General features: G+C 39.6%; 1 long non-coding RNA gene across 1 annotated transcript; it reads right to left on the reverse strand.

Annotated features, from left to right (window-relative positions):
• Window positions 1–1,441: 1,441 nt before the first annotated feature.
• LOC122680339 lies at window positions 1,442–5,039 on the reverse strand. The gene is made up of 3 exons (XR_006336679.1): window positions 4,909–5,039; window positions 3,097–3,098; window positions 1,442–1,454 (listed from the first exon to the last, which is right to left on the reverse strand). It is a non-coding gene; the product is annotated as an uncharacterized LOC122680339 (long non-coding RNA).
• Between the last annotated feature and the right edge of the window lie 12,571 nt (window positions 5,040–17,610).

Consider the following 17,610-nt stretch of genomic DNA (forward strand, 5'->3'; position numbering starts at 1 on the left):
GGGTAGATAAGTAGACAGATAGATAGATGATAGATAGAGTTATTATAAAAAACCTGGTTCATCTGATGATAGAAGCTGGGAAGTCCGTAATCTTCAGTGTGGGCTGGCAGCTTGAAGACCTGGAAAACTAATGGTGCAGATGGAGACCAAAGGCAATTGGCTGAAAAAGTCCTTCTTGCTCTGGGCGGCCAATTTTTCTTTTTTTGTTCTATTTAGGTCTTCAACTGATTGGATGCAGCCCACCCATATTATGAAGGACAATATGCTTATTCAGTGTTCAACAATTTAAAAATTAATCTCATTCAAAAACATCTTCCAAGTTGACCTAACCACCTCATCAGTGTAAGCCATTCAGCATATTTCATCTACACTATTTCTGAGATGGATTCTTGACCTGATTAAAACCAATTAGGTCCAAGAAAGCTTATCTCTGTGACTTAATGTGTTTCCAGAGACAGGACTCTCTTCCTAATATGAGGGAAGAGGTTGCCTGGAGCTCAGCCAACACCAAGGAAGAAGAGCAGAGTGGTAGAGAGACATTCCAATTTTATCTTATGAAACTTGATCCAAGCATTGTGGAAGCTAGATATACCTGTGGACTATCCAATTATGAGACTTGATAAATCTTTTCTAATTGAATTTGAGTTGAGCATTCTGGTACTTGCAACATAAAAAGTTCTAACAAACATATAGAGAGAAATTTGGCAGAGAATGATCCCAAAGGTTTTGAGATCAACTTCAGGTTATAGGAAACTACCATGATTTATTGGGCTCCCCAGATGTTGTAGTGGTAAAGAATCTGCCAGGAGATGTAAGAGACACAAGTTCAATCTGTGTTGGGAAGATCCCCTGGAAGAGGAAATGGCACTCCACTCCAGTATTCTTGCCTGGAAAATTCCATGGAAAGAGGAGACTGGAGGGCAATAGTCTATGGATTTCCAAAGTGTTGGACATGACTGAGTGACTGAACGTTACCCCCCCCCCCCCTACCTCCACACACACACACACCATCAAGAAGACTGTGGCAGCTGACTGTTAGACAGATCCAAGAAAGCATTGCAGGCATTTTCAAGTATTTCTAGGTTCAAGGAAAAGCCAGGCTGACCTTTCCTGCCAGATGAACTATTGCCTGCTTCATGGTTTCACCTAAGACTCTCTTAATGACAACAAATAAAGAGAAGGATGTGGCCATACATCAATAAAATAAAACCAGAATTTTTTGGAGGCTTGGTGACTAAAATTACTTTAATGTACTCTAGAAAATAATTCATCTTAAGCTCCAGCAAAAATAATCTTTCACAAGTCCCTTGTACAAACATTTTCCTTTTTTTCCTCAATCCTGGTCAGTCTCACTGTATTTCAGACTTTTCTTTTGCTCACATTGTCTCCTTGCTAACTGTCAATCTGATGGTACCAAAAAGTGCTGTCCTCTTCAATTTTCCTGTTTGTTTTCACTCAGATTGATCTTTCTCTAAAACCATCAAGGCTGGTATTGCCTTTTCTACTCATCTGAGCACTTAGTCATGTCTTGTATGATTACCTTGTAGACTCGTATCCATGAAAGAAAAAGAGAGATGAACTACTCCAATTCATTCTTAGAAGACCAAGTTAGAATGCACTCAAGGATTTGCCCTATAGGTCAGGCAAGAAAGAAAGCAGAACAGGGAAAGATCTAGATGTTTTGCTTAACCTTAACTTAGAGATACGCATATGGAGACTGGTATGCTTTCAGTTGCAAAATCAGACCATCTTAGACAAAAAGGATGTCAGTACCTTCAGGTTCAAACGTATCATCAGTCTGCCAAAGGAGGAGTAATGTAGTGATGAGCACATGGTCTGATAACAAATCAGGCATTGAGAACAAGCCCTGGAAATCAGGAAATAGCCAGTGACAGAAATTTTTGGCAAGGAAGCCTTACTTGGAGTCTGAAATGAAACCAAGACTTTAGGCATTGAGATTAGGGGTGTAAGCAGAGGGTAAGGACTCTCTGATTTAAGTCAGATATAGGTCTTAATCTGGAGTTAGGTCAGAGAAATGGAATGCTCTAAAATAATTCACCCCCCAAATAAAATAAAATAATCCCAAACAAGAATCATGACTGTACAACGTAAGAGCTAGAAACTTAGCCTTAGAAAATGTAGGTTCTAGTTTTCAGCTGAGTGATCTTGAACAGGCCTTATAACCTTTCTGTGACTCAGTTTCCTGTCTGGTAAAATGAGAGGGTTGGGCCAGAGGAACCCAAGGTTCCAAGTGGGTGATTCAGGGTTCATATTTGTTCCAGTCACTAAAGATTTTAGACCATCTGAGAATCCTGCACCTTGCTGAAAATTATTTTAAATATTAAGGTTCTGTGTAAGAGTTCATTTGAAAATAGAACTCTACTGAAAAAAAATAGTTTGAAAGCCACTTGAACAGATGCTACTAGAGTCTGATTTTATGCTATAAACTAGAATTATTTATCCTTCCACCAAATAACCTTAGATGATAAGTGATTTGTGTTTTATTGATATCACTTGAGAGTGTCTTATGAAGAAAAGGGCCTAAAGTACCTTTGGCAAAGGAAGAAATCAGATATTTGGATTTCTGGTCAAATATATTTGCAATCATATTTTACATTAAAAAGTAGTACACATTCTGATGTATTACATATAATACAATTTTTTTAACAGTAAAGAGAAGTATAAGGAAGAAGACGGAAATCATATGGATGCCTTTAAGCTGGAGAAAATAATCATCACCATTTCATTTATTTCCTTCTTGTCTTTTTTGTGTTTGTGTGTATGCATGCCCACACCACAATGTTTTTCAACAAACTTTAGGCCCCTTATTTATATTCTGTACATTTTGAGGTGAGTAGGAATAGTGGAGTAGGAGTGTTAAAATATTACAAAAGTAACCAGATTACAAGACCATGTATACATATCATAAAAGAGATAAATACAATCTTATACAAAAGTTAAGCAGAAGGCTTCTCTGGTAATACAGTGGTTAAGAATCTGCCTCGCAATGCAGGGGACACAGGTTTGATCCCTGGTCTGGGAAAACTAGGGATCAAAGGTCCTCCACGTCTTGGAGCAACTAAGTCTGAGCACCACAGCTACTGAGCCCACACTTTAGAACCTGTAAGCTATAACTGCTGAGACCATGAGTTACAACTGAAACCCAGGTGCCCTAGAGCCTGTGCTCTGCAACACAGAAGCCATTGCAATGAGAAGTCTGCACACTGCAATGAAGAGTAACCCCCACTCGCTGCAACTAGAGAAAGCCCAAGTGCAGCAATGAAGACCCACTACAACAACAAAATAAAAATAAACCTTTTTTTAAAAAGAAAAAAAGTTCAGCAGAAATGAGATCACTTTAAAGAAAAGCAATATTTTATTTTTTGGCTGCAACACAAGGCATGCAGAAATCCCTCCTTATCCAGGGATTGAACCCATGCCCCCTGCATTGGAAACATGGAGTCGTACCCAATGGACCACCAGGGAAGTCCCTGAGATCATGTTTAACTGGGTAGAAGTTTCAGAATTAAGGGGAAAGAAGCCCAATGGGTTTTAGATAGACTGATGTGAGAGAGAAGATATTATCAGATAAGAGGAGAGGTTATCGAAATGGAAATGAGAGGAACATGTGTTGATTGATCAGTCCCAGAGAAATCCATCTAGGCTATCTCCCTAGCCTCTGCTTTCTGTTCCTGGCTTGGCATTTCACACAGAGGCAGGCCTCGTCTTATTGTGCTTAACAGATACTGCACTTTTTACAAATTAAAGGTTTATGGCAACTCTGCACTGAGCAAGTCTATCAGCTCAATTTTCCATCAGCATTTACTCATTTCATGTCTTTGTGTCACAATCTGATAATTCTCACAATATTTTAAAGCCTCCACCAGCAAAAAGATTACAATTCATTGAAGGCTCATGTGATGGTTAGAATTTTTAGCAATAAAGTGCTTTTTACTTGAGGTGTGTACATTATTCTTTTCAGACATAATGCTATTACACATTGGAGAGACTACATATAATGCAAATATAACTTTTATATGCACTGAGAAACCAAAATATTCCTGTGACTTACTTTATTGTGATATTCAGTTTATACTGGAGGTCTGAAACTGAACCTTCAATATCTCCAAACTATATCTATATAACTAAAGTAGCAGCATCTTTTATAATTGCCAACATATGGAAGCACCTAGCTGTCCATCAACAGATGAATGGATAAAGATGTACAATATATATAAAATATGTGTATTGTTTATATACAATATATGTATACAATATACATAATGGAATATTACTCAGCCATAAAAAATAATGAAATTTTGCCATTTGCAACTACATGGATGGACTCAGAGGGTATTATGCTAAGTGAAATGCATCAGACAAAGACAAATACCATATGATACGTGGAATTTAACAAACAAGACAAACTAGTAAATATAACAAGAAAGAAGCAGACTCAGAGAACTAACTAGTGGTTACCAGTGGTGAGTGGGAAGAGGGGAGGGGCATAATAAGGGTAGGGCATTAGGAAGTAGAAACTACTATGTATAAAATAAATAATCTATAAGGATATACAGACAACACAAGGAATATAGTTGATATTTTATAATAACTATAAATGGAATATAACCTTTAAAATTGTGAATCATTATGATGTACACCTGAAACATATATAATATTGCACATCAATGATATCTCAATGAGAAATAATTTGTCTCCTGGTCCCATAAACTATTAACATATTTTGGCTTTCCTAAGCCATTGCAGACATAGGATAGAAGAATCACAGTTGATGCAAAGAGCCCTGTTAGTGTTGATGTGGGGTACCTCTTCACAGATGTTCCAGCAAAGCACAGTTGCTGCTCCTGACCTTGAACATGGGGTATCTCCTCTTGCCACTCCAGCAACGCACAGCATTCAATATCATGGTTATACAAGTCTATGCCCCGGCCAATAATGCTGAAGAAGCTGAAGTTGAACGGTTCTATGAAGACCTACAAGACCTTCTAGAACTAACACCCAGAAAAGATGTCCTTTTCGTCATAGGGGACTGAAATGCAAAAGTGGGAAATCAAGAAACACCTGGAGTAACAGGCAAATTTGGCCTTGGAGTACAGAATGAAGCAGGGCAAAGGCTAATAGAGTTTTGCCAAGAGAATGCACTGGTCATAGCAAACAGTCTCTTCTGACAACACAAGAGAAGACTCTTACACATGGACATCACCAAGTGGTCAACACCAAAATCAGATTGATTATATTCTTTGCAGCCAAAGATGGAGAAGCTCTATACTGTCAGCAAAAACAAGACCGGGAGCTGACTGTGGCTCAGATCATGAACTCCTTATTGCCAAATACAGACTGAAATTGAAGAAAGTAGGGAAAACCACTAGACCATTCTGGTATGACAGAAATCAAATCCCTAATGATTTTACAGTGGAAGTGAGAAACAGATTTAAGGGACTAGATCTGACAGACAGAGTGCCTGATGAACTATGGGTGGAGGTTTGTGACATTGTACTGAAGACAGGGAGCAAGACCATCCCCAAGAAAAAGAAATGCAAAAAAGCAAAATGGCTGTCTGAGGAGGCCTTACAAATAGCTGAGAAAAGAAGAGAAGTGAAAAGCAAAGGAGAAAAGGAAAGATATACCCAACAGGTGAATGCAGAGTTCCAAAGAAGAGCAAGGAGAGATAAGAAAGCCTTCCTCTGTGATCAGTGCAAAGAAATAGAGGAAAACAATAGAATGGGAAAGAAAATTAGAGACACCAAGGGAACATTTCATGCAAAGATGGGCTCAATAAAGGACAGAAATGGTATGGACCTACCAGAAGCAGAAGATATTCAGAAGAGGTGGCAAGAATACACAGAAGAACTATACAAAAAAGATCTTCATGACCCAGATAATCATGATGGTGTAATCACTCACCTAGAGCCAGACATCCTGGAATGTGAAGTCAAGTGGGCCTTAGGAAGCATCACTATGAACAAAGCTAGTGGAGGTGATGGAATTCCAGTTGAGCTATTTTAAATCCTGAAAGATGACGCTGTGAAAGTGCTGCACTCAATATACCAGCAAATTTGGAAAACTCAGCAGTGGCCACAGGACTGGAAAAGGTCAGTTTTCATTCCAATCCCTAAGAAAGGCAATGCTAAAGAATGCTCAAAGTACCCCACAATTGCACTCATCTCACATGCTAGTAAAGTAATGCTCAAAATTCTCCAAGTCAGGCTTCAACAATACGTGAACTGTGAACTTCCAGATGTTCAAGCTGGTTTTAGAAAAGGCAGAGGAACCAGAGATCAAATTGCTAACATCTGCTGGATCATCGAAAAAGCAAGAGAGTTCTAGAAAAGCATCTATTTCTGCTTTATTAACTATGTCAAAATGTTTGACTGTGTGGATCACAATAAACTGAAAATTCTGAAAGAGATGGGAATATCAGACCACCTGACCTGCCTCCTAAGAAATCTGTATGCAGGTCAGGAAGCAACAGTTAGAACTGGACATGGAACAACAGACTGGTTCCAAATTGGGGAAGGAGTATATCAGGGCTGTATATTGTCACCCTGCTTGTTTAACTTCTATGCAGAGTACATCATGTGAAATGCTGGGTTGGAGGAAGCATAAGCTGGAATCAAGATTGCCGGGAGAAATATCAATAACCTCAGATACTCAGATGACACTACCCTTATGGCAGAAAACGATGAAGAACTAAAGAGCTTCTTGATGAAAGTGAAAGAGAAGAGTGAAAAAGTTTGTTTAAAGCTCAACATTCAGAGAGCTAAGATCATGGCATCTGGTCCCATCACTTCATGGCAAATAGATGGGGAAATAATGGAAACAGGGGCAGACTTTATTTTTTTGGCCTCCAAAATCACTGCAGATGGTGACTGCAGCCATGGAATTAAAAGACGCTTACTCCTTGGAAGAAAAGCTATGACAAACCTAGACAGCACATGAAAAAGCAGAGACATTACTTTGCCCACAAAGGTCCGTCTAGTCAAGGCTATGGTTTTTCCAGTAGTCACATACGGATGTGACAGTTGGACTATAAGGAAAGCTGAGTACCGAAGAATTGGTGCTTTTGAACTGTGGTGTTGGAGAAGACTCTTGAGAGTCCCTTGGACAGCAAGGAGATCCAACCAGGTCATCCTAAAGGAAATCAGTCCTGAATATTCATTGGAAGGACTGGTGTTGAAGCTGAAACTCCAATATTTTGGCCCCCTGATGTGAAGAGCTCTCTCATTGGAAAAGACCCTGATGCTGGGAAAGATTGAAGGTAGGAGGAGAAGGGGATGACAGAGGATGAGATGGTTGGATGGCATCACCGACTCAATGGACATGAGTTTGAGTAAACTCCGAGAGTTGGTGATGGACAGGGAGGCCTGGGGGTGCTGCAGTCCATGGGGTTGGGGACACGACTGAGCGACTGAAATGAACTGAACTGAACTGAATGTCAGTGTAGAGCAATCTATTTTCAGATACCATGTGAAGTAAGAAGCAACTATTTTTATCATAATAGGGAGTAAAAACCCCACCCTTATCTTTCTTAAGCCATGTGAGTACCAGAATAGAACATCATTGATCTTACAGAGACGGCAACATGAAGATCATCCTTGTCTGTAGTCAGTCAGCAATTTCCACAGATGTCACATACAGACTTCCATATATATATATATATACTGCACTATGAGCAAGTAAAGTAAAGACTGAGACTTCATCCTAAGTTTTCCAAAACAGGATGCAGCATAGGTTTTGCTGGACAAAACACAGTAGAATATGTAGGTGGAAAATTCAATCTGAATCAAGTTATTGCTGGTTACTGAGCCACTGAATCTGGTGACTGCCAGTTTCTTTCCAAGGAAGAACTGACACTGGGATCAGAACCTGCTGCAAGTTCACTGTGTATTAGTTGTTTGACGAAGACGTAGCTAGGCTTCAAGGGGATTTACATTCTGAACCTGTTTGGTAGAGCCCAACTCAGCACCTCTCATGAGTCCTTAAAGAAAAACCAACTCCCTAAGTCTTTAGAGAGTTGGATTCTTTATTGAAGACTAATGGGAAAAGAAGAAGAGGGTTATGTTACACACTATGCTTGAAATCCTCATGAAAACCCTCTTTAGCTATATCTCTCCTCCCTCCGAAGTTCCTCTTTTTCACCAGCCACTTCATCTCTTTCTCAATACTTCCCTTAGCTGCTCCTGCTGATCTACTGGCTCTGGTTTGTCAGGTATATGCTCTAGTAACCCTCGCTTCTTATCTCTCTCTCTCTTATACAGATCTATTTAAAACTTCTCTCTTTTTTTTTCAACTGTTTTCCCCTCAGTTTTTTAAAACTTATTTTAAAAATGTTTCATATTACTTTATTTTTTGCCAACTTCTTTTGAGGGTGCCAGAAAATTGTAAAATTGCAAATTTTCCCTACTTTGAATTTCACAATTTTATATGTGTACTCAGATGTATTGTCTGTTTTCAGAATGTCTGTTTAGTAATTGTCAACAAATCTTTCATACTCTTTCAACAGAAAGAAATTTGGGTTACATGTAAGCACTCTTTTGGGTGCTATCATAACTGGTTGCATGTCCAGTTGACCTCACTCTCAGTGTCAAGGTTTTGATGTCCCAGAAGTTGACTGAACCAGATAATAAGACCATCCCATTTCCTGAGTACTTTACCTTTTCTGCCCTCTTATTCATCCCACTGATGAGAATGGTAAGACGGATCAGCTGAAATAATTGTTGCTTAAATTCTACAGCAAGTTCCTAGAAGAGTGGCTTAATTGGCGCTGTGGCAATGCTGGGTAGGCTGTACTGGTGGGGGAAGAGGCTAAAACTGGAGAATCCAGCTTAAAAATTCTGTTATTTCTGTGGCCACTGGAAAGGTGTCCCCTGCAGGGAACCTAAGATAATTCTCCAAGTTCTACTACAGGCTGGGTGAGGTTTTTTTTTTTTTCTGGACAATTTGTTATTTCCCATTTGCTTTTCCACCTAGGAAAGCAGCACTTTGTAAAGAAGATTTGACTAATCTGGTCAGTGGAAAGGCACGACTGTTCTTTTTTTAGCCTAATAAATTAAAATTCTGCTTTTATAAATCAGCAATACTAAATATACAAGTATGAATTCATTTTGGAGAGACTGAAAACTCATCTGGGCCAATAAAAGGGGAATATTTCAAATATCTTAATATTAAATTAAATACTTATATGTAAAATAGCAAGACAGAGGAATCTGTGTGGCATCCTAGTCAGTTTTGTCCCCACTTCCCCTTTACTTTTTAACTGCTATATGTCATTTCAAGGTCATTTACCTCTGCTCTTCAGTTTCCTAATATATGTAAGGGAGACAATACTTATTCTAAAGTATTCTTTTAAGAAGCAAGTTACCATACAATGGAATATTACTCAGCCATAAAAAGGAACACATTTGAGTCAGTTCTAATGAGGTGGATGAACCTAGAACCTACTACACATAGGGAAGTAAGTCAGAAAGAGAAACAAAAATATCATATATTAATGCATATATATGGAATCAAGAAAGATGGTACTGATGAATCTGTTTGCAGGGCAGCAATGGAGACACAAACATAGAGTACGGACTTGTGGACAGAGTCGGGGAAGGAGAGGGAGGGGACAAATTGAAAGAGCAACATAGAGACATCTAATTACCATATGTAAAATAGATAGCCAGTGAGAATCTGCTGTATGATGCTAGGAGCGCAAACCCAGAGATCTGTGACGACCCAGAGGGGTAGGGTTGGGTGGGAGGTGGGAGGAAGTTCAACAGAGAAGGGACAAATGGATATCTATGGTGGGTTCATGTTGATGTATGGCAAAAACTAACACAATATTGTAAAGCAACTAATCTCCAATTAAATTTCTTTAAATAAAAAAAAGGAAAAAGAAAAATCAAGTTATCAGTAGAAGAAAAGACACTAGGGAGAAAAAATGAGGTGTTATAAAAATTTAAAGGGATTAAAATTAAATTTATGATAGGAAATTGTTTGGCCTTATGTTCCTGTCAGTCACACCTGGCTGTACCGAAAAGGTTATTGTTGTTGTTTAGTCGCTCAGTTGTTTCCAACTCTTTGCAACCCATAGACTGCAGCATGCCAGGTTTCCCTATGCTTCACCATCTCCTGGAGCTTACTCAAACTCAAGACCATTGAGTCAGTGATGCCATTCAACCATCTCACCCTCTGTTGTCCCCTTTTCCTCCTGTCCTCAGTCTTTCCTAGCATCAGGATCTTTTCTAATGAGTCAGCTGTTTTCATCAGGTGACCAAAGTACTGGAGCTTCAGCCTCAGCATCAGTGCTTTCAGTGAATATTCAGGACTGATTTCCTTTAGGATTGACTGGGTTGATCTCCTTGCAATCCAAGAGACTCTCAAGAGTCTTCCCCAACACCACAGTTCAAAAGTATCAATTCTTCAGCACTCAGCCTTCTTTACAGCCCAACTCAGAATATGTTAATTTATATAAAATGTATGCCCTTGTCTACAAATATTTACTGTCACAAGCTTAATTCTTGAAAGTGACAAGTCGCTCAGTCATGTCTGACTCTTTGCAACCCCATAGATTGTAGCCCTCAGGCTTTTCTGTCCATGTGACTCTCCAGGTAAGAATACTGGAATGGGTTGCTATTCCCTTCTCCAGGGGATCTTCTCAACCCAGGGATTGAACCCAGGTCTCCTGCATTGAAGGCAGATTCTTTACTACATTCCTGGGGTTTGTAAAATGTCAAGAAACATTTGAATTAGGCATATTATTTCTTAGGATAAAAAGTTTTGGTGGGTTTACATTGATAAGTCCATAAAAGTTTCCTGGAATGATTAGAAAGATGTCTACTGAAGCGAACCAAATCAGATATTCTCAGTTCAGAATAAATTGTTCTCTGCTCACCATAAAACTAATACTTCTTAATAACATTGAATAATCTCAGTGCTGAAGTCTCCCTTTTCTTGCAATCATGCCATTCCTCAGCCCTGCTTGAAAATTTGTACTCTTGCTACCACTGATATATCTGTTCTAGAAAGGAACAGGCTGTCGTTTCCAGGACTGTCAAATCAGAAGCTTTCACGAGAACGCAAAGATTCACTCTATTATTGCACATCATAGAACTCATTCCTGTAGCTTGAAAATAGAAGTCTTTGGTGTAGGCATTTGCTTGTTTGACAGTTCTGTCCTAAATTTTGAAACCAGTGGTACTGTAAAGTGCCTGTCTGACAATGGTGTACCAGCGCTCATTCATGCAAAATAATTATTGTTCACGGTTCCTTAGCTGAAGTCAATAGCTCTGTGCAAAACACAACATAATGCAGAGATCTAAAGTTACTAAGTCAAAATGGAGAAAAAGAAGAATTTTAAATGGGCTTGGCAGAAAAAAAAAAGATTCTACAAGATTTGCCAAGTGATTTCTCTCAACACAATGGAAGCCTCCACGATAAGAAATGATGATAACTTTTATTAGTGGGTTCTGATAATTGTTATCACAGAACTTCTATGATGTCAAAGAGACAAAAGCAATTATGGACATAGCAAGTGGTGCCCATTGCTTGGTCTCTAAACTTGAGACTATTTTCAGGTTTGCTTCTGTGAATTCAGGTTTTTGTTTTAATATTTATATCCAACCTATCATCTCCCCTGAAGGGCTTGATTTAATTAACCTAACTATGTATGTGATTACTAACACACACATGTAATGTTGAACTAGCAAATTTTGGATTGGCCCTGGTGGCTCAGACAGTTAAGAATCTGCCTGCAATGTGGGAGGCCTGGGTTTGATTCCTGGCTTGGGAAGATCCCCTGGAGGAGGAAATGGTAGCCCACTCCAGTATTCTTGCCTGGAGAATCCATGCACAGAGGAGCCTGGCAGGCTACAGTCCATAGGGTCTCAAAGAGTCGGACATGACTGAAGTGAATTAGCATAGTGTTTTTATCCACATATAACACAATTTGTTTTCCCATTCTTCTGCTGATGGGCATTTAGGCTTTTCCAGTTTGAGGCAATTACAAATAAAGCAGTGAAGTCATTCTTAAGCAATCCCTTTTGTGCCTAAACGTCCTCATTTCTCTTGAGTGATACCTCAGAGTGGAAATGTTCCATTAGGTCCTACTATAGGTCCAGAGGAAGAATTCCAACAACTCCAGTCACAAAATTCAATCATATACATGTGTGTGCATGTTAGTTGCTCAGTAATGTCCAACTCTTTGCAACCCCATGGACTGTAACCTACCAGGCTCCTCTGTCCATGGGATTCTCCAGGCAAGAATACTGGAGTGGGCTGCCATTTCCTTCTTCAGGGGATCTTCCCGACCCAGGTATCAATCCCAGTTCTCCCACCTGGATTAGGACCATAGTGTAGGCCTGTTTTTCTTTACAGGAACCTGCAAGATGGTTTTCCTAGTGTGGATACCCCATTTTTACACTCACAGGCAACATGTGAGAAGTTGCTTCACACCCTCATCAGTATTTTATTTTATCTGTCTTTTTAATTCTTGCCATTCTAATGTTTGGGAAGAAATATCTCACTGTGGTTTGACTGCATATCTCTTAAGACTAATGCCATTGGACACTTTTGCATATGCTTCTTAATCATTCATATATCTTCTTTTGTGAAGTGTCTATTCAAAACTTTTGCAATTTCTGTTTTTAATTATATATTTTATCTCCTAATTACTGCTAGAGATAGTCTTTATATATTTTACATACATGTTCTTTGTTAGATAAATGGATGGAGAATATTTTCTCCCAGACTGTGGCTTGCCTACTCATTTTTTTTTTTTTAAGTCTTTATTGAATTTGTTACAATACTGCTTCTGTTTTATGTCTTGCTTTTTTGGCTGCAAGTCATGCGGGATCTTAGCTCCCTGACCAGGTATGGAACTCAAACCCACCACATTGGAAGGTGAAGTCTTAACCACTGGATCACCAGGGAAGCCCCCTATTCATTTCCTTGATGATATCTTTTGATGAGCAGAATTCTTAATTTTGATGAACTCCAGTGTATCAATTTTTTTCTCTTATAAATAATGCTTTTTGTGTCTAGCCTAAGAAATCTTTGTCAACTCCAAGGTCATGAAGATATTTTCCTATGTCTTATTCTAGAAGTTTTATAGTATAGTATTAGCTTTTTTTTTTTGGTGCTTAGTCATGTCCAACTCTTTGGACCCCATGGACTGTAGCCTACCAGGTTCCTCCAGCCATGGGATTTTCCAGGCAAGAATACTGGAGTGGGTTGCCATTTCCTTCTCCAGGATATTACTAGCTTTTAAATCTATGATCTATCTTGAATTATTTTTATATGTACAGTGTGCGCTGGGGGTTGAAGCTCCTCTTTTCCCATGTGGCTATCCAATTGTTCCAGCTCCATTTATTGAAAACTTTCCTTTCTCTATTGCATTGCTTTGGAACCTTTGCTGAAAATCTAGCACTAGTGGTAAAGAACACATCTGCCAATGCAGGAGACTCAAGAGACGTGGGTTCCACTCCTGGGTTGGGCAGATCCCCTGGAGGAGGACATGGCAACCCACTCCAGTATTTTTGCCTGGAGAATCCCATGGACAGAGGAGCCTGGTGGGCTACAGTCCATAGGATCACAAAGAGTCAGACTTGCCTGAAGAACTTGGCACAGTGTACAATGTCCTGAAAAATCAACTGACCAACTAAGTGTGATTCTATTTCTAGATTCCTTTCTGTTCTTTTGGCCCACTTGTTTATCCTAAACCTTTACCATATTCTCTTGATTACCTTCATGAGTTTCATCATTTTTTAGTTCTGTTTTTGTGGCTAATTTTAACTCCAGCAGGTATTAGGTTCAGATTTTATATTAAAAGTTAACACAATTTTCAAACTCCTCTGGACCTCAGTGACTGTAAAATAGGAAAAATAAAAACTCTCTTATAGGGTTGTTGGGAGAGATGAACAATCTAGTATACCTTTAAAAGGGGCTCTCTTGGTGGCTCAGTGGTAGAGAACATGCCTGCCAATGCAGGAGATGTGGGTTCCATCCCTGGGTAGGGAAGATCCCCTGCAGAAGGAAATGGCAACTCCCTCCAGTATTCCTCCCTGGGAAATGCCAGGGACAGAGGAGTCTGGTGGGTAGAGTCCATGGGGTCTCAAAAGAGTTGGACATGACTTAGCGATTAAACAACAACACAGTACCTTTAAAAAGTGTATTATAATTCTAAAATAATCTTTGTAAGTTTAGAATGCTGCTTATTTATCTTTCACTTTTTGCTTCCCTTCATCTTAAGCCGTGTTCTCACATATATTTACTGAAATCTCCAAGAACAGTCTATATCCTTAGTTTCAGATTTGCAGAGGCAGCTACTGTATGGATTAGAGAATAAACAAAGGTCCAAGAGAATCAAAAGGAGTGACGGGCATCTGATTCCTTCCCATTTATGTGAAGCCTAGTCTAGCAGTGATAGCAATACTTTCTGACATTTTTCATTTGTCTGTTCTTTTTTTTTTAAGGCAAGAACTATTAGATTTCTAATGCTTTATTCTTCCAGATCGTTCTGATTTGATCTCCCTTTTCTTTGTTGTAGCAGCTACTCTTTGCTGAATGACCTTTGCTCTCTCCACTCCACATCAGTGACCTTTTAAACTGTTTTAATATTTACTGTGGAATTACTTGTCTTGAACCTTGGATTGAGTTTCCCTGAAAGATCTCATTATAGGCTTAAAACGGTGGTGAGCAGAAGGGTTCAGAGTTTGAACCCTTCCCTTTACTTAAACTAAAACAAGCTAAAAAATAACTTTCTCTTCCTCACTCATTTAAGAGCATGCAACAGAGATGAGTAGAAGTGTAAATTCTTTCATAACATTTTTCCTATTACTACTCTAGTGAGTGAGTGAGTGAAAGTCGTTCAGTCAAGTCCAACTCTTTGCAACACCACGGACTATACAGTCCATGGAATTCTCCAGACCAGAACACTGGAGTGGGTAGCTTTTTCCTTCTCCAGGGGATCTTCCCAACCCAGGGATCAAATCCAGGTCTCCTGCATTGCAGGCAGATTCTTTATCAGCTGAGCTACAAGGGAAGCTATTACTACCCTAGATCATACCCCAATTATCATTCTCATCTTTAAATTGAAATTCTTCATCCTTTGGTTTAGTAGCAGCTTCTTACTTTTGGCTACTGTTTTTACTCGATTGCAAACTCCTGGAGCACAATTATTTGATGTCATTTATTTTAGTTTCATGAGCCTTCCCTGGTAGCTCAGATGGTAAAGAATCTTCTTGCAATGCAGGAGACCCAAGTTTGATGCTTGGGACGGGAAGATGCCCTGGAGAAGAGAATGGCTACCCACTCCAGTATTCTTGCCTGGAGAATTCCATGGACAAAGGAACCTGGCAGGCTATGGTCCATGGGCTCGCAAAGAGTTGGACATGACTGAGCAACTAATACACATATCTTAGTTTCAAATCTTAGCATCAAACCAAGTGCCCTGTATTCATTTCATAACTATCTATCAAATTAATTCTTTATAGTCAATAGTTGATTATTGTACCAAAGACAATGTCATATATATAACAGATAGGCAATAATTGTACATGATTTATTGATAATAGGAACTCAGTACTTATTCACTGATTGATTAATAGTTTGAATTCATTTTATAATTAGCGCACCAGATGAGTCTGGTGATCATTTCAAACACTTGTTAGAACCGCTCAACTGGAATTCTGCATAACAAATTATTTAAATAATAGCTCTCTGTACCTTTTTCTGTAATGTTATCCATAAGATTAGAGACATTTTACCTCCTAATAAATGAAAAGAGTCTTCTAAATACTTGTAGTATTAAAATCCCTTGACAAGAATTCAGAATTATCTCAAATTCTGTCTGATTCCAGTGAGCGTCACAGCCAAGTTCCAGTGTACTTGACTGAGATAGAATAAATATATGTAGTTTTCAAGAGACTCAGACAATGAAAGTGCAGCACTACTGTCTGCTGATGCTAGACTTTCTAATTCTTCTACTGATATACTTCTGTAGAAAGTGTTCTCGGGCCTGTGATTAAGTTCTGCTTCCTAGAGCAAACTGGTAAATCTTACTTCCTTTTTTGATAGAATATGGATTTGTCCATCAAATCTTAGTCAGCTAGTCCTGGAGGCAGCTTTTAAAGCCAAAAGGAGGTAAAATGAGGTCAAAAAAAGGAAGTACACTACACACAGCATGTGGTAAACGTGTAACAGGTATGAGCACATGAGAAGTAACATAGATGGAAAACATAAACCCTTAAACATATTTCGATAAAGCCACGGGAGTGTTGACTTTTAAAAAAATGCAGAATGTGAGAGTTGTGAGTTATGTTTTATTTGGGGCAAAATGAGGACTGCAGCCTGGGAAAACAGCACCTCAGACAGCTCTAAGAAACTGTTCCAAAGAGGCAGGGGGAAAGGTCAATATACACGTGATTTTGGTGAAGCGGGAGTATATGCAATCAATCACTTTTTTTTTTTTTTTTCTGGCAGAAGTTTTCTTAGTCACAAGGAGCAGATGTCACCATGAAGGATTTTAGTGTTTTTCTAGATATGAGAAGATACAAGAATTGGGCTCATAAATTAACCTCCTGAAAATACATATCTGAAGACCTGTTCTGCCGGTACTTCTTGCCCTGCCTCGTCCTGTCCCCACATCCAGCCAGAGTGCCTCATTTCTGCTCCACTCTGAACTCTTTTTGGCAGGTGTTGAAAATCAGCAGCTGCAGTAGCACATATTTAATTCTTGTAGAGATAGATGATAAGTGCCAATGTGTAGTTGACTGAAGTTACATCCATAAATACTGTTGTGGGACAAGGAGGCTTGAGATGCTGTCATTCAGTCGCTAAGTTGTGTCAGACTCTGCGACTCCATGGATTGCAGCACACCAGGCTCCTCTGTCCTTCACTCTCTCCTGGAGTTAGCTCAAGCTTTGTCCTTTGAGTCGGTGATGCCATCCAGCCATCTCACCCTATGCTGTCCCCTTCTACTCTTGCCCTCAATCTTTCCCAGCATCAGGGTCTTTTCCAATGAGTGGGCTCTTCACATCAGGTGGCAAAGTATTAGAGCTTCAGCTTTAGTATCAGTCCTTCCAGTGAATTTTCAGGGCTGTGATCTGCTTTAGGATTGACTGATTTGATCTCCTTGCAGCCTAGATATTGGTATTGTAATAACTACACCTTTCTTAAACACTCCCCTTAAGTCCTTACAAAAGCTATACTAATCTGTGTAAGAACTGCTGCTGCTGCTGCTGCTAAGTCACTTCAGTCGTGTCCGACCCTATGCGACCCCATAGATGGCAGCCCACCAGGCTCCCCCGTCCCTGGGATTCTCCAGGCAAGAACATTGGAGTGGGTTGCCATTTCCTTCTCCAGTGCATGAAAGTGAAAAGTGAAAGTGAAGTCGCTCAGTCGTGTCCGACGCTTAGCGACCCCTTGGACTGCAGCCCACCAGGCTCCTCCGTCCACGGGATTTTCCAGGCAAGAGTACTGGAGTGGGGTGCCATCGCCTTCTCCGTGTGTAAGTACTGACCCAGTTTAACTTCTTCCAGTGCCATTTTGGACTTTGAACAGAAAGGGTTCAGAGTGGGGAAGCAAATTGTCCAGGATCACGGATTTGGA

This window comes from Cervus elaphus, chromosome 22 (genome assembly GCF_910594005.1).
Source record: "Cervus elaphus chromosome 22, mCerEla1.1, whole genome shotgun sequence".
Classification (NCBI taxonomy): Eukaryota; Metazoa; Chordata; class Mammalia; order Artiodactyla; family Cervidae; genus Cervus; species Cervus elaphus.